Source organism: Beta vulgaris, chromosome 6, assembly GCF_026745355.1.
Source record: "Beta vulgaris subsp. vulgaris cultivar EL10 chromosome 6, EL10.2, whole genome shotgun sequence".
In the NCBI taxonomy this organism is placed as follows: Eukaryota; Viridiplantae; Streptophyta; class Magnoliopsida; order Caryophyllales; family Amaranthaceae; genus Beta; species Beta vulgaris.
Window position 1 is genome coordinate 35576344 of NC_079207.1, and position 9358 is coordinate 35585701.

The 9358-nt window shown below is 38.4% G+C and overlaps 1 non-coding gene across 1 annotated transcript; it reads right to left on the reverse strand.

Moving 5' to 3' along the window:
- Window positions 1-7641: 7641 nt before the first annotated feature.
- Window positions 7642-7748, reverse strand: LOC125499168 (small nucleolar RNA R71). Its single transcript, XR_007275886.1, has one exon. It is a non-coding gene; the product is annotated as a small nucleolar RNA R71 (small nucleolar RNA).
- Between the last annotated feature and the right edge of the window lie 1610 nt (window positions 7749-9358).

Consider the following 9358-nt stretch of genomic DNA (forward strand, 5'->3'; position numbering starts at 1 on the left):
ATGATGAATTGATGTACGTGTATATAGTGTAAACTAACGTTTCTTTAGCTTGAACAGTCCAACACAAACAAGAAAAAGTCCCATAAAGTGTTCAAACACCTAGTGGGGACATGGTGTAAGTATATATCAATGACTTATTCGAATTAAAAGTTAAAATTCATTGTGACAAATTGAGAACTATGTGGCGACAAATCAAAAGTCCTTCAAGACAAAAAAATTCCGTTGCAACGAAGAAAGTTAATTGTGACCAAATGAAGAAGGTCGTCTTGATAGATGAAGAACTTCGTCATGACCAAATAAAGAAGGTCGTTGTTATCACAGATTAAGAAGTTCTTTGGAACAAGTTAAAAGGTCGTCGTGATAGATGAAGAAGTTCATTGGGATAAAAAAGTTCTTTAGGACAAATAATGAAGTCCCTCGCGACCAACAGTCCAATGCGACCCAATAGTGACATCATCTTACTGCCAATCTTGAACCAAAGACGTCTCCTCTGTAACGAACCGTCACCCGTGTAACACATAAGTAAGTTTTTTTTATCTTGCCATGACAATAAGGTATTTCTCTTTGGCGTGACAATTTAACATCATGGTATCATTTCAATATCATCCATATTCGGACAGACTAACTGTAGAAATCAGTTTATTTTGATGATGTATTAGTTATTTCTTTACTTTTGAAAGCTTTTAGTCGGTGTGATAGTTGTTTTTGAGTTAGTTTAGGCTACTTTGTTAAGTATTTCCTCCAGTGGTGCACTTTTCCTCCTTGCATACACTTTCTTTGGGTGCTTTATTTCATTTCAGGGCTTAAGAGCATGCTTGGAGGACACTTGCACAATTCCGAATATCAAGATCAAAGAGGAAGGTCAAGGAAGCATAATCGAACATAAACGAGTTCATGGGGACAAATACAAGAAGTTTTGGAAGGTTTTGCGCACAAGGGTCAACTTCAAATGGCTATAACTTTCAGCAAACAAAACATTATTGAGCGTTTCAAGTGGGAGATGAAAGCTTGGCTCAATATATTTCTAGCTAGTAATCACACAATTAAATCCGATAAAAAAAATAAGATATGACCGTTTGAAAATGAACTCACAAAATTGAAAAAGCGACCCGCGCGCTCGGGTCAACTGACCCGCCCAGGTCAGATTATGAAAACTAAAATTTTAGTCCTGTCAATCTTACGTGCCCGGGTCAACCTCAACCTAAGATCCCATATCACTCTGAAATGCTCGAGTCGCTGGGTTTTTCTCGGAAAAAAAACTTCTCTTTATTCTCTTATGTATGGGGGTTTTCTAGGAATTTTACTTAGTTCATTTTAGGATTATACTCCCTCCGTCCCTTAATAAAGTGCCTCTTTCTTTTTTGGACACTATTGAAAGGTAAAGAAAGCCTTCAAAAAAAATTCTAATATCCATACCTATTAAAAAGTGGGAAGTTTGGTTACTGTAGCTTAGTAACAGTGGATTTCCCATTTCACCCCTGCAATTTCGTATAATTGTTGTTCTGCCTTTACTGTAGCTAAGTGACAGCTTTGAATTTTCCTTCTATCTTTCCAGGCTCCCTCCCTTCCAGCTTATCCTCACATTCTCCCCCTCTCTCTTTGCATCTCTTCTCACCCTCCATCGCCGCTCGCTCGCCGGAGCTTCTGTCACCCTAAATCTTCTCTTGCGCTTCCGTTAATCCTTTTGTTCATTCAAACGACAATGTTAGGTTAGGGTTTCTGACATTTCGCGGAGAAAGACGAGGAGATGCGAAAGAACGTTGACGAAATGAAACTCCACCAAGCTGACCTAGGCCTACTCTCACCACCGTTGAATCGACACCATCTCCCTCCTTTTCCAGCAGCGGCTTTCGATTATTGGCATCATATTTCAAGGGTTAGTCAATTTTTTCTTTAATCTTTAATTTCCATGAAATTTGAATTCTTTAGTTAGATTATGGGTTTATTTGCTATTTGTTTTAGATTTTGTGACACTTTTTCGAATTTGCTAGAATTAAGATCTAATTTCTCATGAATTTTTTAGGGTTTCGTGTTTTTCCCAAGATCTGGTTACTTATAGTTCAAATTTTGGAGTTTCATCATTATCTGCGCATAAAAAACGAAAGCGTAAATTCATTTAGGAATGGTATTGCTCGTACACCGCTATTGTTGTTGCCCTGCGTTTCTACAGTCGTCGTTGTTACCCTTGTTTGTTGGTTGATTCTATGCTTCATTTGTTTGCGGAAGGGTTTGCTTTGATTATTAGATGGATGGGAGGTTCATTTGGTGTAGTTTCTACTATGATATCTATAACAGTGCATGGATTCCGATATCATGCTGTTAGGTCAGCTCTCTATGTATACTCAATAGCCGCTTTAATGTGAATATGGAAGTGAGCTATTGTTTGTGAAATAATTTAGCATTTAAGGATGAGTTAGGATATTGAATTTGCGATCGTATAGAAATGTCGTTACAAGTTGTCTATTCCAAGTAGGAAGATACTCATAAGTAGCAAATGAGCAACAGGGTTTAACACCTCGTGTGTTTGAGCTGCTTTTTGCTCGAATAAAGGTCAACTTCATAGCGTTTTTCTTGTGCTAAGGTGTATAAAAAAGAGACTGTTTTGTACAAAAGTTCTTTTTTTCTTCTCTGCTTTCTGCTGTTCCAGGAAAAGCACGCAGACAAACAGCTTAAGTATCATTGTCGTTGCTCTTTTCTTGAGGCAAAGTGATGAGCCTTCTGTGTCCATTTGTCTGATTAGGCAATTATATACAACTAATTACATTCCGGTGTTGCAGATTTACAATGAACAAATTACAGATTTTATTGGATCCAACTCAGAAGAATCTTCAGGTTTGAGCCATGGCCTCTCTGATTTTATGCTGCCACGTTGGTGAATTAGTGTGGTGATCATAAAGTTGCTTTGTAAATTCAATTATAGATAAGGGAAGATGTCAAATCTGGCGTTTATGTGGAAAATCTGACAGAGGAGTGTGTATCAATAGCCAAGGATGTCATTTGGCTTTTATTGAAGGTTTGTATAGCTTCATTTTCTAAATTATATTTTATTTTTCATGGTTAAAAAAAATAACTACACGTGCTACAACAATTACTTTGCTAATATTGAGTTCTTTCAATCTTATCCCTAAAGTCGCTTGTAGGGAGTCCATCTTAAAAATTATTGCATTATGATATTCATGACATAACATACATTTGTACCGCTATTAATTAGAACATTGAAATAAGAAATAAGATGAACATCAAACTACTTAAGTGAGATACCCTAGAGTTGTTATTATTAGCTCAGAAGGCTTCTCCATTCATTTGTTGATTAGTTCCTTTTCTGTTCACTTGGATTGGAACTAACTGGTAGTGACCTACCCCAAGAATTGATGTCAATATGTCACTTATTTTTTATCACAAATCATGGTTGCATTCATGATTAGAGGTCCTAGCCTTGTCGATCCCAACATCATCAAGCCTAACATGAGGATCTAATTAAGATAGGTAAACAATTCACTATCATGAACATGTCTTTTACTCATACGTTCATCTCCATTCTCATTTTTTTAGCAGAAGGTAGGTAAACATCGTCTAAGACCGTTTAATGGATAAACAAAGAAAGAAGGAGATCAAGGAGAATATATATATAAAGAGAGAGATAGAGATAGATGGATAGAGAAAAGAGGGAAAAATAAAGAGAGAGAGGGGTAGAGAGATAAATAAATAGATAGAGAGAGGGGGGAGGGAGGGAGATAGATAGATCGATAGATAAATAGATAGATAGATGGATAATTTAATGGATAAACAAAGAAAGAAGGGAATCAAAGAGAATATATATAAAGAGAGGGGGAAGGAGGGGAGGGAGGCAGGGCAGGAGGGAAATAGAAAGGGGGAGGGAGGGAGGGAGGGAGGGGGAGGGGACGGGAGGGAGAGGGGGCGAGGGAGAGGGATGTAGAGAGGGATGAGAGAGAGATAGAAAAGGGAGGGATGGAGTCCTAATTTAAGAGAGTTAAAGAGAAGGTACCTAGCCATTAAGGTGAGTATGAGCTTTGTTTGGTTTTTCTACTCCACGGTGGACTCACAAGGATAGTTCAATCCTAATTTCTAGCTTCAACCTTTGCTATTAGAGTTGTTGCCCAGTATTTTGAGTTGGGGGTTTATTTACTCGAAAATGTATCCCTGCAGTCCCTAGATTATGGAATTGAAGGTGCATAGAGTGATGTACTGGAATAAAGATTAAGAAGTTTTCTAAAGAGATGAGAATATGAAAGTCTAATTTACTATTTTACAGTCTTAACATGGAATTACATTATCTCTGATCATACTTCTCCTGCTTCAATTATGTTAAATTTATAAAGGGTCTAATATATTAGGAGTTTTTCAATATATGCTAATTTATAAAGGGTCTAATATATTTTCAGTTTTTTTTATTTTCAGGGAAAAAAGTAATGGTAATACAAGGGAAGGGGAGAATCCATACCCATTAAAAAGTAGAACATTGTCTACTGTAGCTTAAGAACATTGTCTGGGTTAGGTCTTCTTGCTCTCATTTCCTTTATTTCAAATCTGGCTGTTTGTGTGTTTGCTTTCGATTTTGGTGATAAATTATGTTGCATTTGCAATTTCAGGTCCGGATTACTTAACTCCAACATCTTTGAGATAAATTGTGCACTTTACGCATCAGATTTAGAGGCTACCAACTTGACCTTTTGTGTCTAAAATAATTTTGCTGAAGCCTTGGTATAAGTCAGGAATTCAGATTGGATTGTGTAAGAGTATCTATGGCTTACTCAATTGCTTTTTGAGTCTATCTAGATTATGTATTTAATCAAACTTAAAAAAGAATCCATATCATTTTTGAGTGCTTAAGAACAATTAAGTTAAGCACCATATGCGTTAGATCCTAGAGTGCAGAAGTCCAGAAAATGTGACAATTATTTATTGATGCTTAGGAGCATGAATTGACGAGTCAATGAGTCAAAGTTGTGTTTCAATTGCATTATCTTTACTTTGATAGTGTTTGTTTTGCGTAGAAGCTCGTTTAGATGTTAAGACATTTATCATTAATCTTGTTTCCTTTTCACTAATTGAGTTGGGTAATTTTGATTTTTCTTTTCATTTTTCTCTTTGTTCTTCGTTTAATTTTTGGGTGCTCCTTTTTCATGTATTTAGTTTGATATGTATTCTTCTGGGATTTTGCTTGTGCTGTGTTTTTCTACTATTTATGATTTCGAATTTTGGTCTTTTCCCTCTTTTGTTGAGAATATTAGTGGGTTCTTCGACTTTGTCTTTTTCCCGGCATCTTGTTTTATTGTTGTTGGCAAATTCGATTTTTTGCTCATCAGATTCTTGAAAGCTCCAATGTCACAATGTGTATCACGAAAATTGTGGACAATGAGTTGCCTGATCTTGTGCTATTGGAGTAAATAACTCTATAAGTCTATCATTTTGCACCCCAAAGCCCCTTACTTTTGTTGTTATCCATTCTTTCCTCATTTTTAATTTTGTACGTTACTTGATTGATATTATGGTTTTATATATAGTTTTCTCCCTTATTTATGTGCTAAAAGTTGTGGTTATGGTGCTCTTAGGAGCCATTTGGTACTAACTCTCTCCATCTAGTTGTGGTTTGCTGTTTTGTATTGGATTGTAGGATTTAAGTAGCTATTACCTACCTTATATGATTGCACACTGGATTAGAGAGGTTGGATGCTGAATTTCTAGATCCCGAGGATGCTTTCCGGGACTTTGAGCAAAGGACGAACAAGAAACGAAGCTTATGCTGACCGGTCCGACAAGATCGGGCGGCACAGCCCGATCGGGCAAAGAGACAACTTTTATGGCTCTGCTGCGGGCCCAATCGGGCGTTCAACGCCCTGTCGTATTTCGGTGTTTCGCCCGATCGGGCGAGTTGGCCCGACATCGGGCGCCCCTCCAGCTGCTGCGTGGCACTATATTATCAGACCGCCCGATGTCATCAGGCGGGTCATCCCGATCTCATCGGGCGTCTGGCGATTTTAGCGGTTCTCATTCGTTTTGGAGCCCGATGCCATCGGGCGGCTGACGAGACGCGGGTTTTTAATGATTACGGGCCCTTCTTTCGAGATTTTCTTCTATTGTTTTAGGGCTTGTATAAATAGAAAAATCAGAATTATTAACTCCTATCTAGTTTTTATTATTAGTTTTCTCTAGAGAGTGTTTCAAGAACCTTAATTTAGTACTTTGTGATTTCAATTCAAGATCAAACCTTTTGCTTATTCATAGTTCAATATAATTCGGTAATCTTTCTTCTTTATTTCTTTGTTATTTCTTCCATTGTTAATTATATTGTTTTCTTAGTTATTTGCCATGTTTCAAAGTATGAGTTTTTATAAGAATCTTGTTATTATTTTCATGATTGTGAGTGAGTAGTTCTATATCTAGAATTGTGGAGATCTATGTATGCAATGAGGGATTGATAGATTAGTTTGATTATCTGGTATTTCAATTGTTTCCTTTGATTGATTCTTCATGCTAGGATTATAAGTTAGGCCTGATTTATATTTCTACTGTTGCAATACTGAATCTACTTCGAGAGGAGAGATACCGTATAGGCTTTCAATTATTAGGCAAAGTGACCCTTGACTATGCGAGAGCGGCTGGGTGATCTTTGAGGGAGGTAATGTTCGAGAGAAATTACATGTGCCCTAGACAGTTGACTTACTAGGTGGTTATCATTTATCCCTGATTTCCCGAATTGTATGCATAGTGATCCATGATTCTAGTACTTTATTTATATTTACACCTTCATATTTAATTCTGCTATCTGTTTAGCTTAGTAACACAACCATTCATCTGATTTCATTAGTATAATATTAGAGTTCAGATACGATAGTATAACTTCTCCCTGTGGATTCGATCCTGACTTCCCTGACTACTAGTTAGTGGACCTTAGGTTATTTTTGATTAGGTGATACGACTTTAGCCTATCAAATTTTGGCGCCGTTGCCGGGGAGACGGTTTATTTTATTTTGTCTGAATTATAGTATTAAACTAACCTCTACTCTGAAGAACACCTGTTCTTTGGAGCCTCTCACGTTTGTTTTAGTGTTTTTGGTGTATGAGCAGGAAATTGAAATCCCCAAATCTTATCACGTTCGATCCGGAGATTGAAAAGACCGCTCGTAGACTCAGAAAGAAAATTAAACAAGCTAAGCTGTCTGCAGGGACACCCTCCTAAAAGACATCTTCTCCACCATCTTCCCCACACCAAGAAACCCCCACCTCACCTATTACTGTCAACATGGGTGAGAATGTTACTCGAACCTTTAGAGACTATGCGCAACCATCTCCTGATAACGTGCCTACTAGGGTACGGATGCCCACTATTGCTGCTACAAATTTTGAGATCAAGTATCATGTTCTGAATATGGTTCAGAACAATCAGTTCGCTGGGTTACCATCTGAAGACCCAAATCAGCATCTGCATAGATTTTTATAGTGTTGTGCTACTCAGAAGCAAGCTGGTGTTACTCCTGATGAGATGAAACTCCTCCTATTTGGTTTCTTTCTGCGTGATAAAGCTTTGTTATGGTATAATAAGCTGCCTTCCACCATCACCACCTGGCCAAAACTTTCCAAGATTTCCTCATCAAGTGGTACCCTTACCAGAAAACTGCAGATATGAGACATGCTATAGTTACTTTCACCCAAGATCCTGGTGAATCTCTATATGAAGCTTGGGAGCGGTTCAAGGATCTGCAGCGTCTATGTCCTCATCATGGGTTGGACCAGTGGTACTTGTGTCAGATTTTCTACACTAGAGTTGATGCAGACACATGACGGGTAATTGATGGAGCATCTGGTGGGTTCTTCATGGATAAAGCAATTGAGGAAGGGTATGAACTTTTGGAGAAGCTAGCATCTAATCAAGCCTCTACCATTCGTTCCTCTTTGAAAAAGGGAGGTAAACATGATGTTGAAGCCATTTCTCTACTGTCTGGGCAACTAGCTACTCTAACTCAGAAGATTGATTCCCTGAAGTTAGGTAATGATTCCTCCCACATGAGTGTTAATGCGATGGCTAGTGCTTCTAACAATAATGTGCATATATGTGATGCTTGTGGAATATCTGGGCACAACTCTCAAGAGTGTCCTGCGCTGGAAAATAACTGTGAGGCCATCAATGCTTTCCAGTCACAACCTAGGAACCAGTTCAACCCATATTCCAACACCTACAATCCTGGGTTAAGACACCATCCAAACCTCTCATATAGGAGTACTAATGTGTTGAACCCTCAACCTCAACAACCATATCCGCCTCAACAACAGGGTCAACAATACCAGCCTCCACAACAAGCTCCACCTGACACAAAAGCTCAATTGGAAAATTTGGGCACGCATAACAAGATGTTGGAGACTCAACTAGCTCAGTTGGCTAGTTCTTCTGCTAGTAGGCCACCTGGGGCCTTACCTTCACAATCAATGCAACCAAGGGACACTGCCAATGCCATCACTCTTAGGAGTGGAACACATTATGATGGTCCCCCAATGCCTAAGGATGGTCCGGTTGAGCCAGAAAAAAATGCAGACGTAACTGAAACTTCGTCAGCTCCTGAGGCTACCACCAACACATCTGCAGAGAAGCAGATAGTACCTGAAAAAGATTCCTCCACCACTCCTGCGATAAGGTTCCATTCCCACTCGTCTATCAAAGAATAAGCTGGATCACCAACTTGGTAAGTTTATGGAGGTAGTGAAAATCTTCAGGTAACTGTCCATTTACTGAACTCATTACTCAAGTACCTGCATATGCTAAATTTTTGAAGGAAATTTTGACTAGGAAAAGAGCCTTTAATGCAGTAGAAACTGTTGCCTTTACTGAAGAATGTAGTGCTCTTTTGCAAAATCAATCCCCTCCTAAATTGAAAGATCCGGGAGTTTCTCCATCCCTTGTAATATTGGCACCATATTTATTGACAAAGCCTTATGTGATTTAGGTGCTAGTGTTAGTGTCATGCCCTTGACTGTTTGTAAAAAGCTTGACATGGGAGATTTAAAATGTACCAACATTACTCTTCAAATGGCTGACCGTTCTGTTAAATACCCCCTAGGTATCTTAGAGGACGTTCCTGTGAGGGTAGGTAAATTTTACATTCCTGTGGATTTTGTTGTGCTTGACATGGAAGAGGATACTCAAATCCCAATCATTTTAGGGAGACCATTCCTTCATACTGCTGGAGCTGTCATAGATGTTAAAAATGGGAAATTACTTTGACTGTGGGGGATGATAAGGTCTTTTAGTTTGACCAATGCTTTGAAAAGCCCTGCTAGAGGAAGCCTGTTACAGAATAGATGTCATTGATGTGCTGGTTAATGATGACATGCCTCAATCCCT